Source organism: Panthera leo, chromosome B2 (genome assembly GCF_018350215.1).
Source record: "Panthera leo isolate Ple1 chromosome B2, P.leo_Ple1_pat1.1, whole genome shotgun sequence".
In the NCBI taxonomy this organism is placed as follows: Eukaryota; Metazoa; Chordata; class Mammalia; order Carnivora; family Felidae; genus Panthera; species Panthera leo.
In genome coordinates this window covers 106,583,317-106,608,327 of record NC_056683.1, presented here as the reverse complement: position 1 = coordinate 106,608,327, position 25,011 = coordinate 106,583,317, and the positions used below count along the sequence as shown (strand labels likewise).

At 41.3% G+C, this 25,011-nt stretch overlaps 1 long non-coding RNA gene across 1 annotated transcript; it reads right to left on the bottom strand.

Annotated features, from left to right (window-relative positions):
* Positions 1-12,645: 12,645 nt before the first annotated feature.
* On the bottom strand, positions 12,646-18,994 carry LOC122220334. Its single transcript, XR_006202803.1, has 3 exons — positions 18,909-18,994; positions 18,284-18,370; positions 12,646-12,993 (listed from the first exon to the last, which is right to left on the bottom strand). It is a non-coding gene; the product is annotated as an uncharacterized LOC122220334 (long non-coding RNA).
* Positions 18,995-25,011: the final 6,017 nt, after the last annotated feature.

The following is a 25,011-nucleotide window of genomic DNA, read 5'->3' as shown; positions in this document are numbered from 1 at the left end:
ACACACACACACACATGGGGGAAACAACACTTCCTTTCATTCCATGCACGTTCTTTCCATTTGCCCAGAACTCAATTTTTCTCAGTCATCTCCAGGTGTTATCCAAGAGGACCCCCTCAAGTGTAGGTTTTCAGCACGGAGGTAGGGGCTTGGCTGGTGCAATGAAATGGGATGTTGGTGGCCCTGTCTCCGCCTGGTGCCAGCCCAGCAGTGCAAACCCAGAGAGCGTCCAGCCCCAGCTTCAGGTGTCCTAACCTCTCTCTACGGCCTGAGACAAGGCCATTCTCCTCTCAGTGGGCCGGAGCTGTGTGAGCTGAACTAAGAGGCAAAATCCACACCCAAACTACAGATGCAAAACATGCATATGAAATCCATTAATATTTAACTCTTGAGAAACATACTCCCAAAGATTACCTCCACCACAGTTCTTTGTAGCTGAGCAAATCACTATAATGCAAACTTGGAATCACACCTTCTCACTAGAATCCTGAGGTCCTATTATTGTATTAAAATACAAATACTATGTACTTTTAATCTTTAACATTTTATGTAAATTGCATTTTATCGGTTGTCAGATGTGACTTGTGTATATGGCAAATAAATTTCAGTCTCCTGTTTTTTAAAAAAAATCCCTTTACTTTAGATGAACTTGAAAGGGAGTCCTCCTCCCCCAGCATGCCCATTCCCAAGGAAGGAGAATTGGCCTCTGTGATTTCACAGGGAGTCTGCCAGCAAGAGCTGCCTGAGAGAATAGACAATGGAGTTCTCTGTATCACTGCAGAAAGGAGAACAGAAATACTGACATTTCAATGATTATATTTGGGTCTACAGTTGCCCTGGGGCATCCCAAAGATCACTTAATAGATGAGTTTCTCTATTTTCAGAGCTTAAATTAGCTTTCAAATATCTAAAAGGTTAGAGAATATATCACTTAGAGAGGGAAACCTAGCTTCCTTCTCTGTTCCCATCAAGCACTGGTGTGTGTGTGTGTGTGTGTGTGTGTGTGTGTCATTTTGCATTTTTTTGCATAGATTCTGCAATGCTGGGAGCTGCAAATAGCTACAGGCATTATGTCCTCTACATAAGTTAACTACACATTAGGGTAGTTATTTCAAATATTCTGTTCTTTTTTTTTAGGATGTGTCATGGTTTTTTATTGAGCAAATATATTTACTTCAGTGTTTTAATATCAGTACTCAGCACAATGCCTCACACAGAATACTGAATACATGATTACGTTACGGCCTTATACATTCTGGAATTCTACTAATAAATATGGGTACACAGAAAACCCACTCGGTAATATTCCTTAATTATCCTTTGATAAAACAGAAATTCCAGTAATGCCTATACTTCTTCACACACAGGCTTGCAAGGATCTCGCTCGTGACAGAAATGAACCATATGGTTGCTGCCCTAAGGTCCCACGTTACCCAAATGTCACTGCTTTGCACATTCACAGCAGATTGTTTCCTTACCAACCACAAGAAGCTGTATCTTAAATAACTGAAGCAAAATTATAATTGTCAAATGTCAAGAACAAAGTGCATTTTTGCAAGTCAGTAGTCTTGTTTGTCATCGACTCAATATCCTGAATATTCAAAATTCAGTACCCTGGCTTTAGGTTTCTGGTTCATTTGCACAAACTAATAATGCTTCACAAAGCTCAAAAGCCACTTTCGGCTGTCTTCACACTGTGAGTTCATCAGACTGCAGAATTACAAAAGTGAGTTTTGTCAACCCTCTTAAAGATGTCGTGTGGACCCCTGAAGTCCTAGCCAGGGGACTGGGACAAACCCAGCTGTGGTTTGTCCACTGCTGCCACACCCCAGCTCAGGTGTGTTAACCTGCCAGCTATTTCCGGCTGTGACTGAAGAGCTGACGAGGCCCTCAAGCCCGCATATTGTGCTGCAGGTTAATTTAATTAGACTAATGCCCAGCCCCAGTTTGAGCCAGCTTGACTCCGACTTGTGTTTAGAATTGGGGCATAGGACCATAACAGTATGAATTGCATGATGGTTTTCCAGCTGAAATAAAAAGGAAGAACTTTTATTTTTAATTTCTGTGTATATATCTGGGAGAAAAATTAAGATGATGAGGACCTGTACCTCAGGTACCAGTTCCTTGGGCAAACCGAGGGACTGGGGGACCAGGAGAGAAAATGTTCAGAGCACATAAAGACCATGCCGTGGGCACGAGTGGGGGAGGGACAGAGAGAGAGAGAGAGAGAGAGAGAGAGAGAGAGAGAGAGAGACAGAATCTGAAGCAGGCTTGAGGCAGCCCCAAGGTGACGCGGGGCTGGAACCATGACCTGAGCTGAAGTCAGCTGCTTAACTGACTGAGCCACCCAGGTGCCCCTGGTGCTCCATCCATTTCAATATGGATACTTCAATTTGGTCATTTTGATCAGAATAAAACCACACTATTAACTTTTCTTTGTGTTTCCCAAAATGAAAACCACTTTCTTATTGTCATCAGATGACAAAAATCAATAAATACTCACTTAAAAATTATCAGGCAATGCCAAAAAGTATAACATAATAACCATCCTACATAAAATACTTGCTGGATATTTTTTGCCAGAATTTATCTGCTGGGTAGGTATAAAAAAATACTGGTTAGGTTTTCTGGGAAGCAGATCCTGAGATGGAGTTTATCGTGCAAGACATTTCTTAAGAATTGTCCCTGGGGTCAGCATCTTGTAGAAAGAAGGGGATGAGAGAGAAATGAGGTAGTGAGAGAAATGGAGCTGTATTTCGGGTCTGATGACAGCCTCAGATGACCCCACAGGGAGAGCCACAGTGAAAGTAGCCCATCAGAGTTGTTCTCTGTTAAACTAACATGGCTGCCTTGTGTTCCTGCCTCTATCAGGATGTGCCCACCAGCCTGCTCAGGAGGGTAGGACATTGGAGAGGCGACTGCAGTGAGGTAGTTCTTGAAGCTGCTGACGGTTGGGGCAACAAGTCCTTTTTGAAGGAGGTGGGAATCTGGGCAGTGCCTCTGTGCTGTCAGCACAGAGCTCGATGCTGGGCTCGAACCCACAAACCGCGAGATCTTGACCTGAGCCGAAGTCAGACACTTAACCAACTGAACCACCCAGGTGCCCGCTTCCTATACTTTTATAAATTCTCACACTTTCAAGTTTTCTGGGTAATGTTAAAAAAAAATACATGCTCTGTCCAACCCACTTCTTAATGTCATATAATTCCCCAACCACACTGAATTACCTCATACTGAGAAACATTGTGAAGAAAATACAGTTTTTACATTTCAAAAAAATGGTCATTTTGATGTAGTTGCATCAAGGTGGCTGCTTTAATGGTCTTCCCTCTATCAGAAATGCCATCAGAACATCTGTTAGAGTCCGTGGAAACCCTGCCTCTAGACTACAATAGGAGGCAGTGTGTTTTCCACCCCTCGCATGCTAACCTCAGGTGACCTTCCTGGGAACAAGCTATGGACATTGTAAAGTGGGAAAAATAAAGTTCCAAACAACAGCACCCATCTTAAGCATTTTTCCTGCTCACCCCTACCTTACAGGCTTCCTAGTTCTGATCTGGATTTACACAGGTTATCCACTCTACTTTTTCCTCCAGTTGTTTTTTGAAAAACAACTTTATTGAGATATAACTTACATATCATAAAATTCACCCATGTTAAATGCACATCGCAATGATTTTTAGTAAATTTACCAAGTCGTACAAGCTGTGTGCAATCCAGCTTAGAACATCTTCATCACCCTGGTAAGGTCCTTTATGGCCATTTATAGTTAATCCCCATTCTCATCCCCAGCCACAGGCAACCACCAATCTATTTTCTATCTCCATAAAGTTGCCTTTTCTGGACATATCACATAAATGGAATCATATATCCCTCTAGTTTTGACATTGCTTCTTATCACCAATGAGAAATTCCAGATTCAACCTCAACTCTCAGAAACTGACCAGCCAGACCCAGGTTTGCATAGCTAGTAAATGACAGAGCTCTGACTCAAATCCAAGTCTTGTGATTCCAAATTCTTCCCAGTGATCTGAATGCATTTTCAATGTTGAATGGAAAATTTGGTGATGGCTGTTTAGAAAGCCTCAAGGATCACTGGCCTTCTGGGTCAGGACACTGAGTTCTTGACTCTTCTCAGCCACCAGGGGGGGCCCCAAAGATCTATCTTTGAGCTGGCTTTTGCTTGTCTGTCGCAGCTGGACATCTTAAGAAAGAGAATGTCAATTGTGACCTGAGTGGGATTTTTCTAGGTGGGATTTTTCTTACAAAACGTTTCCTCTCTGGGTGATTGCAAATAGCAATGAAGAATAAAAGCTAGAATGTTTTGGTGCACACTGGAAATTTCTTTTCAGGCTTCTCAGACCAGGATTGCTTTTTTTAATATAATAAGAATGGGAAAATACAGACTTGATTCAGGAAACTGATGCAGAGTTCTTAAGTTATGATGACATAGCATAACAGATATTAATTAATCATAATATTAAGGGGATGTTGCTGATCTTTTGCATTTTTACATAACGAAATCGATCCTTTGAGGGAAGGGAAATGGAAACATGTCTTTAAGTTGTTGCCCAAATCCAGTTTCTGTGTAGCTAGAATTAACCAGATAATAACTCAGTATGACAACCGAATTAATCTTTTGAGAAATAATTTTATTGTGATATTTCCCCAGCTATCTGGACTGAACATGGCTGAATGTGGTTGACAATTTTGACTTTTTTTCCAGGCTCTGAGCTGTTAGCACAGGGCTCGAATCCACAAACCATGAGATCATGACCTGAGCTGAAGTCAGATGCTTAACTGACTGAGCCACTCAGGTGCCCTGATAATTTTGACTTTACAAGTTACTCAGCACTGTAGTCTCCAGAATCCAGAGGGCATATGTGCCTCTTGGCCTCCCCCAACTGAATACCTTCTACACCCCCTTGTATTCTGGATGAATGGAGGGATGGATGGATATGGCTGCTCAACAGCTAGGATGATAGCTCCTGGGAGCATCTTCAGGAAAACTTAATGATGAATTGCACTCAGCACCATACCTGCCAGGTGTGAAAGTCACTGGAACCATATGCCTGGTGGTGCTGTGTCCCTGTTCTCTTCATGGACTTCAGGATGGCCAGAATCCCGGCTGCAGCTGTGGAACCAGCATTAGGCCAGAGTCACAAGACATGGGTTTCATGACCAGCTCTTCCATACCTTGCTGTGTTTCACTTTTCCTTTCTGTATCTCATTTGTAAAATCCATAAAATTAGCCACCTTCTACCTTACAGAGTTGTTTCAAGGAATAAATGATTAGAAAAGAATGCTAGACAAATGCAATGTATGACTAGTATAGCACTGGGCCCGTGCGAGAAACAGAGAAAAGAACTCCAGGCAAAGACTCAAAAACAGAAACAGAAGAAACTCAGAGAGGGACAGGGAGAGGGAGAGAGCGAAGGAGAGAGAGAACATCACAGCTCCACAGGCACAGTCCTTCTTGCAAACACACTGTGGTACATCAAGACCTCTTTCCCCATCTTTATGCTAAGCCACCCTTCTCTGAAAAGTAGAAAATAATTCATCCCAGTTTCACAAGATGATTTTACTATTAATATCATTCAAATGTCAGAACTTCAAGAACATTTTAATGCTTTTCCAGGAGGATTAATGTGCTTTTAAAATATAAATGCCCCAACCAAATCTCAGGATTGGATGGCTCCAGTTAAAATCTCACATTCACTGAAACGCGAGGTCTGAACTAACTCACTGGAAGTGGAAGCCATGCCTCTTACACCTAGCCTGCACTTGACAACAAAGCCATCGGTGAGAACCTGCCTTTAAGTGAAGACATTGAAAGGATGGTGCTTAGAATATTCAAAAATAGCAAACCTTCAAATTTCAGCACATCTAATTATATGCAATTAATATGCTAATTAGGAAACACAGCATTCTGGCCACCTCAGAAGGGTCCCTGCTGCCTGTGGGAGGCACTTGCATTTTCACTACAGGTTTCCATCTCCACATGGCAGGCCAGTAGAACTTGGGCCACTTCATACTCTGACTAGGAAGTATTGTGTCTCTAAGAACTGATGAAACTATAATGTTGAAATAGCACTTTTAAAAAAAAATTTTTTTTAACGTTTTAGTTTTATTTTTGAGACAGAGAGAGAGCATGAACGGGGTAGGGGCAGAGAGAGATGGAGAAACAGAATCGGAAGCAGGCTCCAGGCTCTGAGCCATCAGCCCAGAGCCCGATGCGGGGCTTGAACTCACGGACCGCGAGATCGTGACCTGAGCTGAAGTCGGACGCTTAACCGACTGAGCCACCCAGGCGCCCCTGAAATAGCACTTTTTAAAAGAGTGGTAAAATACACATAAAAGTTACCATTTTCACCATTTTGTAAAATGTTTATTCATTTTTGAGAGAGAGAGAGAGTGCAAGCAGAGAAGGGGCAGAGAGAGCAGGTGGACAGAGGATCCTAAATGGGCTCCGCACCATCAGCACAGAGCCCAACTTGGGACTCGAACTCAGGTACTGTGAGGTCATGACCTGAGCTGAAGTCCGACGCTTCACTGCCTGAGCTACCCAGATGCCCCACCATTTTAATCACTTTTAAGTGCACAATGCATTGGCATTAAGTAAACTCACAAGGATGTGTAAACATTATGACTATCCATTTCCAGAACTTTTTAAAATCATCCCAAACAGAATGAAGCATTAAACAAGAACTGCCCACCCCACCCAGCCCCTGGTAACCATGAAATAGCACCTTTTAAAAAAGTTTTTATTTTAGTTCCGGTTAGTTAACCTACAGCGTTATATTAGTTTCAGGTGTACAAAACAGTGACGTCACAGTTGCCTACATCACCCGGTGCTCATCGGGACAAGCGCGCTCTTTAATCCCCATCACCTCGTTAACCCATCCCCCCACCCACCTCCCTTCTGGTAACCATGAAATATCACTTTTTAAGCACATTTAGTGTGTCGGAGGTGAAAAAATCATTTCGCAGAAAGGAAAAGTGAAGGAGTCGAAAAATGGCGAAACCCCACAAGAGTTACCGTAGTGAAAACCGTAACTTTGCCCATCTTTTCCTAACCCAGAATGAACATCAGAATCGGCCAGGGACACGAAACGTCGTTGCATACAGGAAGTAAAGATGATTCCCGATCGAAGACGTGTCTGCTGACCACCGAGGAAGCTCCCACAAAGGAAGGAAGGGGCAGAATCCCCCGAGAACCCAGAGGGGTCCAGGCCAGGCTGGTAGGCGTGGCCTGGCTGGGGTCAGCAGCAGGGGCCAACCGGCTCCTCCAGAAACTTCGGTCTCAACATTTATTCCAAAACTACACATTTCATTACTACTCAAAGGGACATTGTTCTACAGTTGGAAATACCGACACAATTACCTCTTAAATAAAATTCAGTTTCTCATCCAACCACAATTCTTACGTTTAAAAAAGCGTGTGTAGAAAAATGTTAATGGAGATGTTAACGATAATAAGGATCTATCTTTAATCTGGACTCATGAAGTCTCTTCCTTTATACTTTATTTACGATCTTAGGCACTCACTGTAACTGGCCCCTTTCCAGAACGCTGCTTCTACGCAAAGCACATGGATTTCATTGTGAAGAAAATAGGGACACTTAAAGCCTTTCTAGGCTCCCTTCCCCCAAGGCATTTTGCTAATGTGTACCAGAACATTCTTGAAAGGAGAAAAAAAGAAAAAAAGAGCGAGAAAGAAATGCTTTGTGAAGAAAAGGATCTGCCTGCAGGCATTTCTAGCACTACTGCCTCCTGTTAATTTGCAACCTAGTTAAGAGAACCGGAAACAGTTTGTTGTGTGCGGTGCTTTCTGGAACAGCTAACCTTCATCTGAACACTTAGGACGCTCTAGCCACTGTGCTACATTCTTCCTGTGGATAATGTCGTTTGCTGGGCACAACTACCCAATAAGGTAGGAATCATTTTTATCAATATTGACGAAATTGAGGCTTAACGACTTGAAGCAACTAGCCCAGGGTCACACAGCAAGTAAGTGGTCTAGACAGAATTTTTTAAATAATTTTCTTAAATGTTTATTTTTGAGAGAGAGAGAGAGAGAGAGAGAGAGAGAGAGCGCGAATTGGGGAGGAGCAGAGAGAGAGGGACACACAGAATTCAAAGCCTGGTCTAGCCAGAATCTGAACCCTAAGTAGTTTGACTCCAGGGGCCTCGCCGAGTTAAACTACACTGATTTAATTTATGCAAAATTTCAATAGTATGTGTACATTTTTACTTATATCTTACAGATGAGAAAACTGGAGTTTAGAGTAGTTCATTGATTGGCCCAAGATTGCAACTATTACGTGATTGAGCAGAGAATCAGGCTTGGTGTGCTAGACCCCCAAGCCCTTGATCTTCCCCTTAAATGTCTGAGCTGCTTCCATTCCCTGGGGCCACTTTATTTATTTATTTCTAAGTTTTTAGTTAAATTCCAGCTAGTTAACACACAGTGTAATATTAGTGTCAGGTCTACAATATAGTGATTCACCACTTCCTTACAACAGCCATTGCTCATCCCAATAAATGCCCTCCTTAATCCCCATGACCTATTTAACCCATCCCTCCACCCACCTTCCTTCTGGGAACCAGAACTTGACCTATTTTATTTTATTTTACTTTTTCTTCCAAATTTTTATTTAAATTCTAGTTAGTTAACATATAATGTAATATTGGTTTCAGGAGTAAAATTTAGTGATTCATCGCTTACATACAACACCCAGTGCTCATCATAACAAGTCCCCTCCTTAATGCCCATCACCCATTTAGGCCATCCCCCCACCCGCCTCCCTCCATCAGCCCTCAGTTTGTTCTCTATCATTAAGAGTCTCTTACGGTTTGCTTTTCTCTCTCTCCCTTTTTTCACCTCCCCCTATGTTCATCTGTTTTGTTTCCTAAATTACACATATGAGTAAATTCATATGGGATTTGTCTTTTTCTGACTTATTTTGCTTAGCATAATACACTCGAGCCCCATCCACGTTGTTGCAAATAGCAAGATTTCATGTTTTTCGATGGCTGAGTAATATTCCATTTACATATATACCACATCTTCTTTATCCATTCATCAGGCAATGGACATTTGAGTTCTTTCCATAGCTTGGCTATTGTTGATCCTGGGGCCACTTTGTTTATTTACTTATAATTTTTTTTAATGTTTATTTATTTTTGAGAGAGAGAGAGACAGAACATGACAGGGGAGGGGCAGAGAGAGAGGGAGACACAGAATCTGAAGCAGGCTGTAGGCTCTGAGCTGTAAGCAGAGAGCTGGACTTGGGGTTCAAATTCATGAACCACAAGATCATGACCTGTACCGGAGTCAGAAGCTTAACAGACTGAGCCACCCAGGCGTCCTGATTCTAGGGCCACTTTAAAAACTGAAGGGAAATTGAATTGATGTATGGCAAGAGCAGTGTAATGGCAGCTTACAACCTGCCACTAACCTCCCACCAACCTGTTGCTCCTGGGAGGGCTCCAGGGTCTGAGAGATCTTTGCACACTTTCTTGGTCTCTCCCTGCAGTCTCTTGAATGGCACTTGACAGGAAGTAGATAATCAAAGTTCAATTACTGATGAGGATGAAAATAATACAAATTGTAGGCCTTGCTTACATGCTATCTGGCTCTGATAGGAACTACCAACCAACAAATGGTGGAGATCCAGATGAAAGAAGAGAGAGCATGTGATAATACAGTAATAAGTGCTTTATGGAATGCTCAAGTGCTCTTACCCTTAAACATTCGGTTTTCTCTCGAGGCAAAAGCAACTCCAGTGATCTAAACTCTATAATTTAGGACAGGAGCTTTTCTCTACCCTTTGTGAAGTTCTTGCAAACTTGAAGTTATGACTCAACAAGCTTCTCTCCAAACCAAAATGTGATGTCAAATTTGGACTGAGAAAAAATTCTATAAACATATATAAATTTAATTTTTATCCTAGAATGTTAATTTTATCCATGTGACTCCTGAGAGAAAAGAATGGTTATCATCATCTGAAAACGAACATACTCTCAGTCAGGGAGCTGGTCAACTAATAATTATGGAAAACCTATGTTCAGTAAACATAGTAAAAATGGTTAACCCTAGGGTAAGACCGTTTAAACTGAGCAACTACTCTGGTACATGTGAACAATCAATGCTTTTTGTTTTTTTTTTTTTAATTTTGAGAGAGAGAGAGAGCACAAGCAGGGGAGGGGCAGAGAGAGAGAGAGAGAGAGAGAGAGAGAGAGAGAGAGAGAGAATATCCCAAGCAGTGTCCATGCTGCCAGCGCAGAACCTGATGCAGGGCTTGATCTTATGAACTGTGAGACCATGACCTGAGCCAAAACCAAGACACGGATGATTTACCAACTGAGCCATCCAGGTGCCCCTTTTCTTTAATATTTATACTGAGATGTAATTGACATAGCATTATACTAGTTTCAGGTGTACAACATAATGATTTGACATATGTATGTGCTGCAAAATGATCACCACACTAAGTCTAGTTAACATCCATCACTATATATAGTTATGAATTTCTTTTTCTTGTGATAGGAACTTTTAAGATTTACTCTCTGAGCAACTTTCAGACACAACATACAGTAGCTTTTGTTTCAGACTGAGATTTGAAGTCCAGGAAGAGGACGTTCAGAAAGCAAGTTGGCTACCCAAAGTAGATGGGAAAAGATAGATCCAGAACAGGGACCTGTGGAGCCAGAAGCTCAGCTTCTCTTTCTTTCTTTCTGTTTCCCAAGGGCAAGAAAAGACAGATAGGGTACTGAAAGCTTAGAACTGGTAAGGCCACTAGAACTTTCCTTTGAAGGAGCAGTAAGCAAACAAGAGCTGAAAGTATGTCCTTATCAGAAACTGCTGTAAGGAAAAGCTCTCTTTTCCTCACACATTCACCTAAGCCAGCCGTTTTCAATTGCTTCCTCCCTGGTCTATTCAGAGAGCAAGTCCCCTGGGCTAAGAGGGAAATGAAGACCAGAAGTAGGTCAGAAGACTGCCTCAGCCTCCTTGCTCCATGTAGAGATGCTTTTGTTTCCGGTTCACCTTCTTCGTTTCCTGGAGTTTGTGTTCCTGAAACTGCTCACTCAGACGTTGGCCATGATGTTGCCTCCTTCTCAGTCTTTCCCTCTGACATATTTCTGCTCTATCTGTGCTGCTACTGTTCTATTGGACAGCGCAGGTGGAACCGCAGAGCACCTGCCAGCAAGCTCTTTCCCAAACGGGAAGAGGTTCCAAAGGTTGGCCTTTGGAGAGAATGCCTAAGGTCAGTGGTCAGATTCAGGGTGGGGAAGTCAGATTGCGGGAGCAGAGAAAGTGGGAATGAGGAGTGGAAAGTTGGGAATAACACGTTTCTCGTTTCTCGGACTCACTGGAGACCACACTTGCCCCGGGAGGAGGCAGTGCCCCAAGCGAAGTAACTGGAAATGAGAGGGAGCTTTGTGCCTGTGCTGGCAGTTAAGCACAGCGGGGGCGGGGATGGGGCCCCAGTGGAGTTATAGAGACCGCAGCCCAGAGGCCTGGAGGGGCTTTGCAGCTGGAGGCTGAGTCTCTGAGTCACCACCAGGGGCCTTAGGGTGATGGAAGCCCTGCTGAGCAAGACACGAAGGAGCAGTTGGCATGCCTCATCCCGCCCACCAGAACTTGCCTTTTTCTTTAGTGTCTGTACATTATATTCACTACTGCCTCATCCTACTCCTCTGATCTTTGGCCTTCTTCGTTTATCTCTTTATCCTAACCTCACCTTCTGCTTTTCTCTATAGATCCTCTCTCCCTACAGAATCCTTGCCCTCCTTATTCGCTATGTTCTGGTGCCTCTGCACACCTTCTCTCCAGCCCTGTTTTGTGCCTACATTCTGATTCTCTGACTTGAGCCACCTCCCAGACCATCCTCTCAGGTCAGCTCTCCCAGCAGAAACTTACAACAGGGGCACTACAGTTGGACTGAAATACGGTACCACTCTTTTTTCCAACCTCTTGATTCAAGGGATGGATGGGTTTGTTTTCGGCTCATGTTCTGGAGGCTTATGGTCCTTTTAACTCAGACCGCAAATCACTGTATTAGAATCAGCATTTATCGTAAGGGATTCTTTTTTTTTTTAATTTTTTTTAAAGTTTATTTTTGAGAGAGAGAGATTGAGAGAGAGAGAGAGAGACAGAGACAGAGACAGAGACAGAGTATGAGCAGGGGAGGGGGAGAGAGAGAGAGGGAGACACAGAATCTGAAAGAGGCTCCAGGTTATGAGCTGTCGTCAGCACAGAGCCTGATGCGGGGCTTGAACCCTGAATGATGAGATCATGATTTGAGCCAAAGCCGGATGCTCAACTGATGGAGCCACCCAGGTGCCCCTCTCTTAAGGGATAATGGCTAGGGAATTGCTGGATGCTTGTATCACTTACCCTGATGAGGCAGAGCAGAGCCACTCAGTTCAGGGACCTCTGTGGCTAGTCAAGGTCACTTACCCAGCAATCCCTACCCACTGTGTTGTTGTGAGCACTTACCTTATTTCTTCAATCATCATCTACTTCTTGAACTTACAGTTGAGGCATTCACAGCTTGGTCTCATTTATCCAAAATGCCCTGGCCCCTTCTTGTTTGCTTAACACAGGACTTTGGAATTTCTTTGTCCCTTTATGGCATCAACTCTTTTCTACGTAATTCTTTTAGCACAGAGGTCTAAAAGGATTTTGCAGAATTTTACTTTGAAGTCTATGCAGGAAATATTACTTTTAAGGACACTGGAAAAAATCTTCCAGAGTGAAATATTAATTATATCTGATATTTTTCTGGCCTTTGATGTAGAACGAAGACTGTCTTGTTTGCCTGGGACAAACAGCGCTTTCTCTCATCTCCTTTTTTTCCCAATAAACTTGAATTCCCTCGTAGCTTCTTATTTGTCTTAAGGTCAGAACACTGGAAATGTTTGTGATTTTGAAATGCAGGGTCTTTCTGAGACAAGGATGAAATTGTTACAATTTTGCAACTTGTCCTAGAAAAATAGAGGATTACAAGAATAAGTAATTGCAGGAATGATACTTATATGAACATTGAATCCAGGTTGCATGAATTGCACTTCGCAAACGATTGTGACCAACATTGCAAAGAAACTTATGACTCACTGAATTATTTTGATAGCAACAGAAATTACCTTGGGAGTCTCTGACACGTTAAGATTATTCTGTGTGTTATTTCTCACTAATTATAGGCCTCAAATTTTGCAATTCAAATGCTGTAAGCTTTGATGTGTCATGACCAGGGTAAGGCAAGGAGGACTTGATGCATCTTATAAAGTAATGAAATGCTATAGCATTTGTGCCTTTAGAGAAGTTTTAGAATATTCTGGTTATTATTTACAGTAATTAGTATTCATGGAGTGCTTTAGATGTTATATTGCAGGTGGAATTTAGTCCTCTATACCACTTCCTTACCTTCCTCCACAAAAATAAATGGTATAATGAATTTGATATCTAACATTCTCATGCATGGTTTACATGTGTATTATAAGTTAATTCATCTTTAAACAATATATACTATTGTGTCCCAGGTTTTGACATTTTATCTAAATGTAACATACTGTATAAATCCTCTTGCAACTTGTATTCTTTTTACTCCGTGTTCTGTTAAGATTTAGTCTATTGATTCACGTAATTCCAGTTTATTTATTTAAATTTCTCTAGAGTATTCTTTTGTATGACTAGACCTCAAGTTATTTATCCATATTTCCTGTTGGTGAATATTTAGGTCATTTTGATGTTTCTCACCATTACAAACAGTGTTGCAATGAACATTTCTGGACATGTTTTCTTGGGCATATTTGAGAGGATTATTTAGGATGTACACTTGGGAGAAGAATTTCTGGATTTTTAGCTTTTCTTTCACTTTATTAGACAACTGTTTTATCAGGAAAACTTTTTAAAAATGTTTATTTATTTATTTTGAGAGAGAGAGAGAGAGTGAGCACACGTGGGGGAGGGGCAGAGAGAGAGAGGAAGAGAGAATCCGAAGCAGGCTCTCTGTTAGGGCAGAGCCTGATGTGGGCTTGAACTCATGGACCATGAGATCATGACCTTAGCTGAAATCAGGTGATGCTCAGAAATAAAAGAGATGCTTGAAATAAGAGTTGGATGCTTAACCAACTGAGCCACCCAAGTGCCCCAGGAAAACTTTTGATTACAGGTTATAAGAAAGCTCGCTAACAGTTGTTTAAGGAAAAAGATTTAATTGCCCTATTTTGTCAGCAAAAGACCCAGCCACTTTTAATGCTCTCACTCTTGCTACCTTAGTGTGATGGCTTTATTCCTCTTGCTTGTCACCTCATGATCACAGAATGGCTTCTAGAACTCTAGTCATCACAGCCTCATTTCAGTGTTCCAAAAAAGAGAATAGAGTATGTGGAAAATGTGTTTGTTTGCTTTTTTTTGCTTTTGTTTCCCAAAGAGGAAAAAACCTTCTTAAGTTTTAGGGTTAGGCTGCTTTTGACTTAGGAGGAGGACATGGGTGAGGAGGACAGTGACACCTCTACCCCCGCCCCACCCTTGGATACTCTCATGTCCTGGGAACCAGGAGTTCCTCATCAGATCTCCCTTTACATTCCATTGGCTAGAATGGGTTTGCAACCCCTTGGTGTTAAGGAAATGGCAAAGCAAGTGTCTGGCAAAAGAATATGGGTTGGTTATGATCGGCTTAAACCATACACTATTTATAGGCTGAGCCTCAGGATGTTACTGCCCTAAATTTTTTAGGGTTTGGTAGACAAGGAAGAAGAGTGAAATGTCTAATGTTTAGGCAATTAACATCCATCCACTTCCAAACTCTGAAGGGATTGTTCCGGTTGACATTCCCAAGAACAGTATCTGAGCATTTTTGTTGGGCCATATCCTTGGCAACACTTGGTAGTTTCTTTTATTTCAGCTTTTTTGAGGTATAATTGACCAATAAGATTGTAAGATAACTTGCCCTCATCTGGTTAAATTAACACATCCATTACTTCACACATTTATTATTGATTGATTGATGAGATTTAAGTTCTACTCTCTTAGCAAACTTCAATTACATAATACAGTGTTATCAACTATATTCAGCATGGGTTTTTGAAGTTTTTTTCTTTAATGTTTATGTATTTTTAGAGAGAGAGCATGAGCAGGGGAGGGTCAGAAAGAGAGGGAGGGAGAGAGAGTCCCAGGTAGGCTCCAAGCTGTCAGTGCTGAGTCCTACGTGGGATTCGATGCCGTGACCATGAGATCATGACCTGAGCCGAAATCAAGAGTTGGACGCTCAACTGACCTAGCCACCCAGGTGCCCATTCAGATGTTTTACATTACATTTACATTACATCCTCAGACCTATTCATCTTATAGCTGAAAGTCTGTACCTTTTAATCTCTCCCTGTTTCTTTCACCTCCCAGTCCTGGCAACTGCTTTCTACACTCTGTTTCTATGAGTTTTGACTTAAAAAAAAAAAAAATTCCTACAAATAAGTGATACCATGTAGTATCTGTCTTACTCTGTCTGGCTCATTTCACTTAGCATAATGCCCTCCAGCTTCATTCATGTTGTCACGAATGGCGAGATTTCCTTCTTTCTTATGGATAAATAATATTCCATTGTGTGTATGTATATATATGTCTATATCCATACATCCCTTGATGAGCACTTAGGTTGTTTTCTACCTCTTAGCTATTATATATAATGCTGCAGTGAACATAGGAGCAGAGATGATCTCTTCAAGATTTTGTTTTCATTTCCTTTCCAGAAGAGGGATTACCGGACCATGTGGTGTTTCTAGTTGTGATTTTTTGAGGAAACTTCATACTGTTTTCCATAGTGGCTGCACCACTTTACATTTCCGCCAGCAGTGCACACGGTTCTGTTTTTACCACATCCTCATCATCACTTGTTATTGCTTGTCTTTTATTATAATAACCATTTAACCAGTGTGAGGTGATATCTTATTGTGGTTTTGATTTGCATTTCCCTGATGATTCTTGATGTTGAGCACCTTTTCGTGTACCTGTTGGCCATTTGTATGCCTTCTTTTAAAAAATTATCGTTCAGGTCCTCAGCCCATTATTTTCACCAGATTGTGTTTTTGCTATTAAGTTGTGTGATTTCTTTATATATTTTGGATATTAACCCCTTATCAGTCAACACTTGATATTCTCAGCCTTTTATTGTTTTTTTTTTTCAAAATGATGGGTATGAAATGACAATTTTTTTTAAACTTGGGATTTTGAGCATTTTGTCATACTGAGTTTTTAGTCCACTTGGAATTTATCTGTGGCATGTGGTCAGGATTCATTTTATCTGTCCTCCTCCTGTAGGGTAATTTGTTTTTTAATATTGGGATTATCTCCGTGAATATCTGGCTAGAATTTATCTCCGAAAGTATTTGGGCCTGGTGTTTCTTTTTGAGATACATGTTATAACCCACACAAACTCCTACTCATATGTATGTAGATATCAGATATTTCTGTACATTATATGATCTGTATATAGATGATACACATGGAGTCTGTATAATTTGTTGTTATATTTTTCTAAGAATTCGTACGTTCCTTCTAATCTTGAAAACTTAGCATGACGTTTTTCATCACATTTTCAATTTTTTCATCTGCTGCCTTCGTGCCTATGCCCCTTCTTCATTATAAACACTCTTCATATATTTTTTCTTTCTACTTGAGCAACATTGCCATAGATTTGTTTATATTATTGGTCTTTCCAAAGAAACAGCTTTAGTTTTATCGACTATTTTTGTCATATCTTTGTTTTCTTTTTGTTAGTTTCTTCTTGTATCTTTGTTAGCTCTTTCCTCCTGTTTTCTTAGTGTGTATTTTGTTGCCCTTCCCCAAACTTCTCTACCTGGAAGTTTCACACTTCAATTTTCTGTGTTTTCTTCTAATATGGGCTATCGATTTCCTGAAGAAAAGACTTTCGTTTCCTAGCGTGTGTAATTATTTTTTTTACAGATGTATTTTCTTACTCTGTGTATGTGTTATTTTTCCTATCATGGAAACAATAAGCCCTATATGTTCGGGAACAAAATAAATTAATAGGTAACAGATCCCAAGTGAGGCAGTGGCATTGCTCGGAGGCAGTATTTGCTTTCAGGTCACTGATGTTAGGAGCAGTCAGGCTCTCCTGTGTGTCCCTTGGTGTCCCTACCAGGCAATATGCCACATCGAAGGGAAAAAGGTATCTGGCCAGGGTGTGTTAGTTTTTACATGCCAGGGATACTTCATGTATCTCTTTCGTTGGTGTAATCCATCAGCACCATTTCCTCCTCTTTTCTTTCAGTTACTAGTTCCTTTACACTCCAAGCCTCAGTTATTAAAAAGGAATGAATTATCCCCAATGCACTCCAACTCTGAGGGGAGTCAGAACCTTCTGTGACTCTCTTATCACAAGCACTATAATTCATGCTGTCTTCTTGGGGGTTTTGGCTTCAAGGAGTTCTTCAGTACAAGACAACACGCACATGTTAAATAAGCACCAGGTGGACAACAGGTTGGGGTATAAAGATAATAAAGTGTTGATAAGTGCTGAATTATGTCCCCTCAATACTTATATGTTGAAGTTCTAACCCCCAGTACATCAGTCAGTGTCTGGATTTGGAGACAGGATCTTTAAAGAGGTGACTGCAGTTAAATGAGATCACTGAGGAGGGCCCTAAGCCAATCTGACTGATGTCCTTATAAGAAGAGTGGATTAGGACACAGACAACACAGGGGAAAGACCATGTAAAGGCACAGAGAGAAGATGGCTATCTACAAGACAAGGATAGAGTCCCTCAGAAGAAACCAACCCTTCTGACACCTTAATCTTAGACTTCAAGCTTCCAGAGCTGTGAGGAAACAAATTCTTGTTATTTACGTTTCTCAGTCTGTGGTACTTGTCACAGCAACCCTGACAAACTCATACAGGCAGATTCTGTGCGGCGAAGGCTTTTATATTCAGTAAGGGAAAATGCATGCTCAGGAATAATTTCAACGCAAAGGCAGAGTATGAGTAACCACTGTTTCAGAAGGATAAAAATGGTGCAAGGAAGGAGAGGTCACTTGTAGCTGTGGGAATCTGGGACAGTTCTCTGCAGGCAGTGGTCTTTGAGCTGAGCCTTATAGATGACACGGGAAAGATGGACATTCCAGATGGAGGAAACGACATGAGGGAGCCCAGAGAAAAGCCCAGAGTCTTTTAGAAGAAAATAGTATCCTGTAACAAGTTCTGTCTCAGTTTAGTTGCAGCTCCCAAAAGTTAGAATCAAAGGAATTGATGACACATACCTGTTTGTTCAAAGTTAAGTTTCCAGACCACCTTCATAGGACTTTCAGAGGAGGTTGGCAAAAAACCAGTTCTGCATCTCTTGGCACCTTACACAATTGGAGGATGTACAAAAGATTAGAATTTACATACAAGAGATTATTGTTGGCAAGAGATTAGAAATCTGACGGTTAATTTCTTTGGAGAAAGTTGTGGGAGTACTATGGCAGCCCTTCTCCCCTCTGGAAGTATTTCCTTTCCTCTTGAGCCAATTAAAAGGGAACTTTAAGGACACTACTCAGAGATGTGCCCACTGGATTCTGTAAGGATGAGAGGCTGCTACTGGACCCGTGACTGGAAAATCCTAAAGTCAAAGTCTATGACTGGAAAATTGTGTAGGGAATGGAAGTTGTTGGGACAAAGGGTACTTGAGTGATTATTCCCTGGGTTAGAAGTGGCCACAATGGAGAGAGAGTTAGTCTGCCCAATAGTCTTCTTAAAGCAGGCTGTGACCTTAACAGAAGGAGTGGATTCCCAAGTCCCAGGGGTTGAGGGAAGACATTGGATGGAGAAAAAAATCATCCCTGTCTCAGGAGTAATGGAGGGATATATTCCAGGTGGAGCCTCCATAGATCCATAAACACACACCAAGAGAAATACCAGCTTTAAACCTCTTCCAGCTGGAGGAAACCAGTGCCAGGTTCCTTGCCACCAGTGAAGGCAGTAACTGTCCTGCTCCTACCCTTGTCTCTCCCTGGGTCCCCTTCTGTGAGGATCCAGGATTAGCCCCATGAACAGAGGACAGAGAGGCATGGTCAGAAGCTCAGATACAGTAAAAAAAAGAAGCCATCATGCTCTCTTTTCCCATAGCATCAGTTTGGAGCAGCCTTAATTGGGGAAGAGAGGCTTTGAGTGAGATTTGGAGTTCTATGTGTGACTCAACAGTTTACTGGAATGAGGCTATTATTAGGACTCCTGTTGACCACAGAACTTTTCATTATTCACAGGTGAGCTGCCTGAAACCTCACTGAGGATAGTGACGAGTGCCCCAGAGCAGGTGGGATGGGCTATGAGGGGAAGGAACCAGGTTGTCTTCTGATTGTGTCCTATGAATCCTGCTCATTCAGTGTAACAGCTACAGTGGTTTAGTTTGACATAAGAAGCAAAAAGGGGAATAGGGGAAAATACTGCTCTAAAGGTAACGAAAACTTTATGTAGGATTTTATGTAGGACTATAATGCTGTCCTGATCGTTTAGAATTTATTCTGGAGACAACAGGAGAAATTAAAGATGGAGCAGAAATAGGGGCTCCTGGGTGGCTCAGTCGATTGAGCATCCAACTTTTTATTTTGGCTCAGGTCATGATCCCAGGGTCGTGGAATCAAGCCCCACGTTGGGGCTCCACACCGAGTACAGAACCTGCTTAAGATTCTCCCTGTCTCTCTCTCTCTCTCCCTCTGTCCGTCTCCCCATTAATGCTCTCTTTCTCTAAAATAAGAAAAAATTAATAATAATAATAAAAAAGATGGGACATAACGAGAGTAAAGTGATCAGAGCTTCAGGCAGGCTAATGTGAAGACAAGCCATGATGTACTTAGCAGAGGAATGCAGAGTACCCCACCCCTCACCATTTTCCTGCCAGATGCCCTAACTCCATGTTTCCAGGACTCACTTATGACCTGTACACAGGACCCAAAAGGGGAAGCTGAAGCCAAATTATAACCCAGAGAATCTCTTTGGCTGATCTAGTATTATCAAAATTGTCTCCATACATAACTAGCCTTTAATTTTACTTAAAGTACAAAACAGAACTCTAGGTTTGTCAAAAGTGAACACTGTATTGTTAAAAAAAATTATATATATATATATATATATATATATATATACACATATATACACACATACACATATATGTGTGTATGTATATGCATATACATATATTTATCTTATATGTATATTGTATGAATGTATTTATATTTATATATGTGTATATATATTTTATATATATATGAAAAAAATCATAAGGAAAAGCAAAAATGATTTGTTTAAAAGTCAATATAGTTGTTACCTCTGGAAGGAAGGAAGGGGACCGTAATCGGGGAGGGACAATGTTAAAGACATAATGAGATTAATTGGTAGGACATTAAATATATTAAATATTGTTAAATTAAAAGTATTAAATATAAGAGGGCATAGAATCAAGGCCCAAGTAAAAGAGTTAATCTTTGAGATAAGCAAGGAAACTTTATCTTTTATAAGTAATGATGGAAAGGATGTCTTTACAAATTGAGAACATAGGGGAGAAGATTGAAGAAATTCAATCAGTCATTTCGGTAAAGTGGAGTAAAGGTCATCTGCTGAGAGTCCGAGGAGCAGTGGGTGGTTGGGTGTCAGGCCCCCAGGGTCTGCAACACAGTTGTTGCTCAATAAATGTGTGTTGAATGAATGCTGATTAAGAGTATTTTTTAAAAAATTAGAATAAACACTGCTGGTCATTTGCTAGGAAACAAACCATGAAAGAATATAAGAATAAAAGAACACTTGGACAGCTCTGTAGGTTCAGTTGAGGTTAGTAGCATAAATCTATTGTAGTAAAGCCAACTGGCAGCCCAAGAGTTCTAGAGAAGAAAGAAAATGGTGGGCTTGGAAAAGAAGGAGTAACAAAAGGGAGGCATTCTAGGGGGTTAGTAAAGGCATAATAGAAAAGGCCAGTCATGGGATCAGGCTGGCTAAAGAGGGAAATGAAGCAAAGAGGGAAATGAAACCAGCCTTAGAGGTTGAGGGACTAAAGTTCCCCTCTTCTGAAGTTTCTCTCTTTACTGGCTCTTTCCCAACACCATGCAAACTTGCTGTATTTCTCTCATCTTTAAACAAAACAAAGCCTACACTTGACCTCAGTTCCGCTGCCAGCTACTGCCCCATTTCTCTGCTCTACTTTGCAGCAGATGCCCTTGAAAGAGTCTCCTATATTTACTGTCTTAAATTTCCCTTTTCCCATTCTCTTCTAAACCCATTCCAGTCAGGCTTCTTTCCACTGAAATACTCGAGTCAATGTCACCAGTGACCTCCATTTAGCTAAATACTCTAATCAATTCACAATTCTGATTTTACTAGAGCAATCAGCAGCATTAGACATAGTTGGTCACTTCCTCCTGCTTGACACAATCTCTTCACTTGGCTTCTAGGGCACCATACCTTTGGTTTTTTCTCCCACCTCTCTGGCTGCTCCTTCCTCCCTCTCCTATGGCGGCCCTCCTCTTTTCCCTGACCTGTTAACCTTGGAATATCCTAAAGTTGAATCCTCATTCCTTTTCTCTTCATTATCTGTACTCCTTGGCATTGCTATCCTGTCCCAAGACTTTAACCGCCACCTATGCCTCCCAAATGTCTATCTCCTGTCTAGAACTCTTTGTTGAAATTCAGACTTGTACATCCATCTTTCACTCAACATAATAGATATCTCAAACTAATTTTTGTCCAGAACAGAACTTCTGATTATCCCTCCCTGCCCTACTCCTGCATCTGTTCCACCCATAGTCTTCTACTTTTCAGTTAATGTCAGCTCCATCCTTCCGTCTGTTCAATCCAAAAGTCTTGGTGTCACTTTTACTCTTTTTGGATACTGTAAATCCAATCCATTGGCACTTCCTGTAGGTGCTTTCAAAATATATCTAGAAGCCAACCGTTTCTCACTACACCCATTACTAGTACTCTGAGCCATCATATTTCACTTACACAATAGAATGGAATACCCAGAATATCTTGTCTTGCTTGTATCTGTTTACTTCCCATCATCTCTTCCCACCTCAGTCTATTCTCAACATAACAGTCAAAATGGTTGAAAATGTATTAGATCGTGGGGCATCTGGGTAGCTGAGTTGGTTGTGTTTGACTCTTGATTTCAGCTCAGCTTATGATCTCACAGTCATGGGATTGAGCCCCATATTGGCCTCGCGTCAGGCTCTGCACTGACAGCACAGAGCCTAGTTAGAATTCTCTCCCTCCCTCTCTCTCTGCCCCTGCCCCACTAGCGCTCTCTCTTTCTCTCTCTCTCTCTCAAAAATAAATAAATAAACTTAAGATAAAAAGTATATTAGATCTTGACATTCTTCTGTTTTAAAACCTCCAATAGCTTTCCAACATATTCCGAGTAAAAAGCACAGTCCCTCCAATGACCTATGACATCCTCCACAATCTGTCTCAAATTACTCCACTGAGCTCATCTTTACCACTCCCTTTACTTTCAGTTTTACTGTACTTCTTGTTTTTTTTAAAAGTTTACTTATTTTGAGAGAGAGAGAGTGTGTGTGAGAAGGAAAGGGCAGAGAGAGAGAGGGAGAGAGAGAGAACCTCAAGCAGGTTCCATGCTGTCAGCACCAAGCCCAGTGTGGGGCTTGATCTCATGAACTGTGAGATCATGACCTGAGCCAAAAGTAGGATGCTTAACTGACTGAGCCACCTAGACGCCCTGCATTTCTTATTATTCCTACAACACACTTGTCTTGCTCCTTACTTCAGGCCTTTGCCATGGCTGTTCCATGGCCTCAAATGTTCTAGATCCCACAAGGCTGACTCCCTTACCTCATCCATGTCTTTGTTCAAATGTCAATATTTGATTTAAAATCACACAAGTGGTATGCTGGTAAATGTTTATCAGATGCTCTTCTGGGAAAAAAGAAGCTGAACTATGTCTCATTTGCACATTTTCATGGTGCAAATGTTCAGGAATTTCAAGTTACCAACGTGATGTCACTGAATTGATATAGCTGAATGTGGCTCTGGCAAAGAGAAGCCACATCAACTCTCAAGAGCTGGTGCAAGATGATTGCTGCACCCCACCGAATGCAACCCTCTCTCCCTGCCATTCCTTGATCCCTCTTAGTGTGCCCTATTTTTTCCAGAGCATGTATCACCTTCTCACATAACATGTTACTCATTATTATGTCTATTGTTTACTATCTACCTTGGGATACCATACCCCCGAAGGTATTCTTGTCTGCCTCGTTCACTGATGTCTTGTCAGAACAATGCCTAACACAGAGTAGGGTATTAATACACTGTTGAATGAATGGACTTCCTAATGAGGGGTTATAGTACAGATACAGCATTGATTGACTAGGAGAATGTATAGGACAGAGAGCAGTGGTCAGACTTGATGATAGGAGTATTCAGGACAGGTGTGGTCATGCTAAGGAAGGGCTAAAATGGAATGAAATGGAATCGATGCCTTTGGATGTGAGAATACTGTGAAGTTAGGGAGTTCTGAAAAGCTGTCACCTACATGTAGTTTTATTTTTATTTTTGAGAGAGAAAGAGGGTGCAAGTGAGCGAAGGTTGGGGGGAGAGAGAGAGAAAGAGAGAAAAACAGGGCTCACACAAAGCAGGGCTTAAATTCACCCAATATGGGTCTCAAACTCATGAACCATGAGATCATGACCTCAGCCAAAGTCAGATGTTTAACAACTGAGCCACTCAGGTGCCCTACCATCATGTAGTTTTAGAACCAATCTCTTTTCTTGGCAGTAAATCTTGGAAACATGGTTAGAAACCTCAGGGCTTTTTGAGATTGAATATCAGCCTGCTTGTTTTGAAGCTCTAAATTTAACTTAAAGAACATTATTTCAGAATATATCATTATTATCAGTTTGAACAAAAAGAATAATGTGCATTGAAAATGAACAAAGGGAATTTATAGATGTGCACTTACTAAAGAGAGGGAATTCTTCATAGTTTTGGGAAATTCTTTGCTGTCACTTTTCTTTGAATAATCTGCCCTTGAGACTTACTTTTAACAGTGAACATGTTAATGTGACACATTCTTCACATCCTGATCCAGGGCCTTGAACATCTGGATTTTTCTCCTTTCTTACAATTTAGCAATTACATTTACACTGGAGCTTCTAATAAAACTTTTTTCCTAATGTACCACAGAAATCCATTTCTTCTCCATACATTCAGTGACATAGGACAATGCCAGCAAGTGTGTGGTTTCTGTGAGTTCTAAGCCTAACCAGCAATTAATTGCCATGCCTTTCTGAAACTCAATGTTTTACTGTTATTACACTTGGAGATAATCAGCCTCTGCCTACATTGCCCTTGATTTGAAAGCTACTTAGCCAATTAACAGCAGTCTCGAAGTCTTTATAGGAATGTTTCCTAGGGGAAGTTGTTCTCATTTATTCAATTTCTCCAAAGGATAGCTTTCATGAATGACATAAAGGTTGAGTGCCATTTATTATTCTCCTCTGATGTATTGTTGGCTTTACTGTTTGGATACAGGGCAGTCAGGATAGAAAATATTGACGTTCTGTCTACTTAATTTTATCTACTTAAAATTTTTTAAAATTTCATACCCAATGTAAATTTCCACAATCAGAAAAGAAGACCAGAACACAGATGATAAATGTAAGTGCTGATTCTTGGCACTCAGTGAGTGCAAACCTCCCCGAGCATCTCCAGAAGGACAGTGCATTGGAGATCTCCCGAAGAATCATTTTCTGCAGCTGTTTATTTTGGCCTTGTGAGAGCTTTGGCATGCAGAGTGTGGGTTGCGGTGGGGTGGCTGCTGTCAGCAATGTGACTGCTGTGAATTCCCTCCCTGACTTGGAATTCTCCTCGCCCAGACCAAGAGAGGCAAGAGGCAGGTCTGAGTGGGTTACCCTCTGCCCTTTGCCCTGATGGCTGCCAGATGTTTCCATGTTGCTCACTGCCCGGCTCACTTGTCCCTAACCCACTAGCTACCTGATGGTTC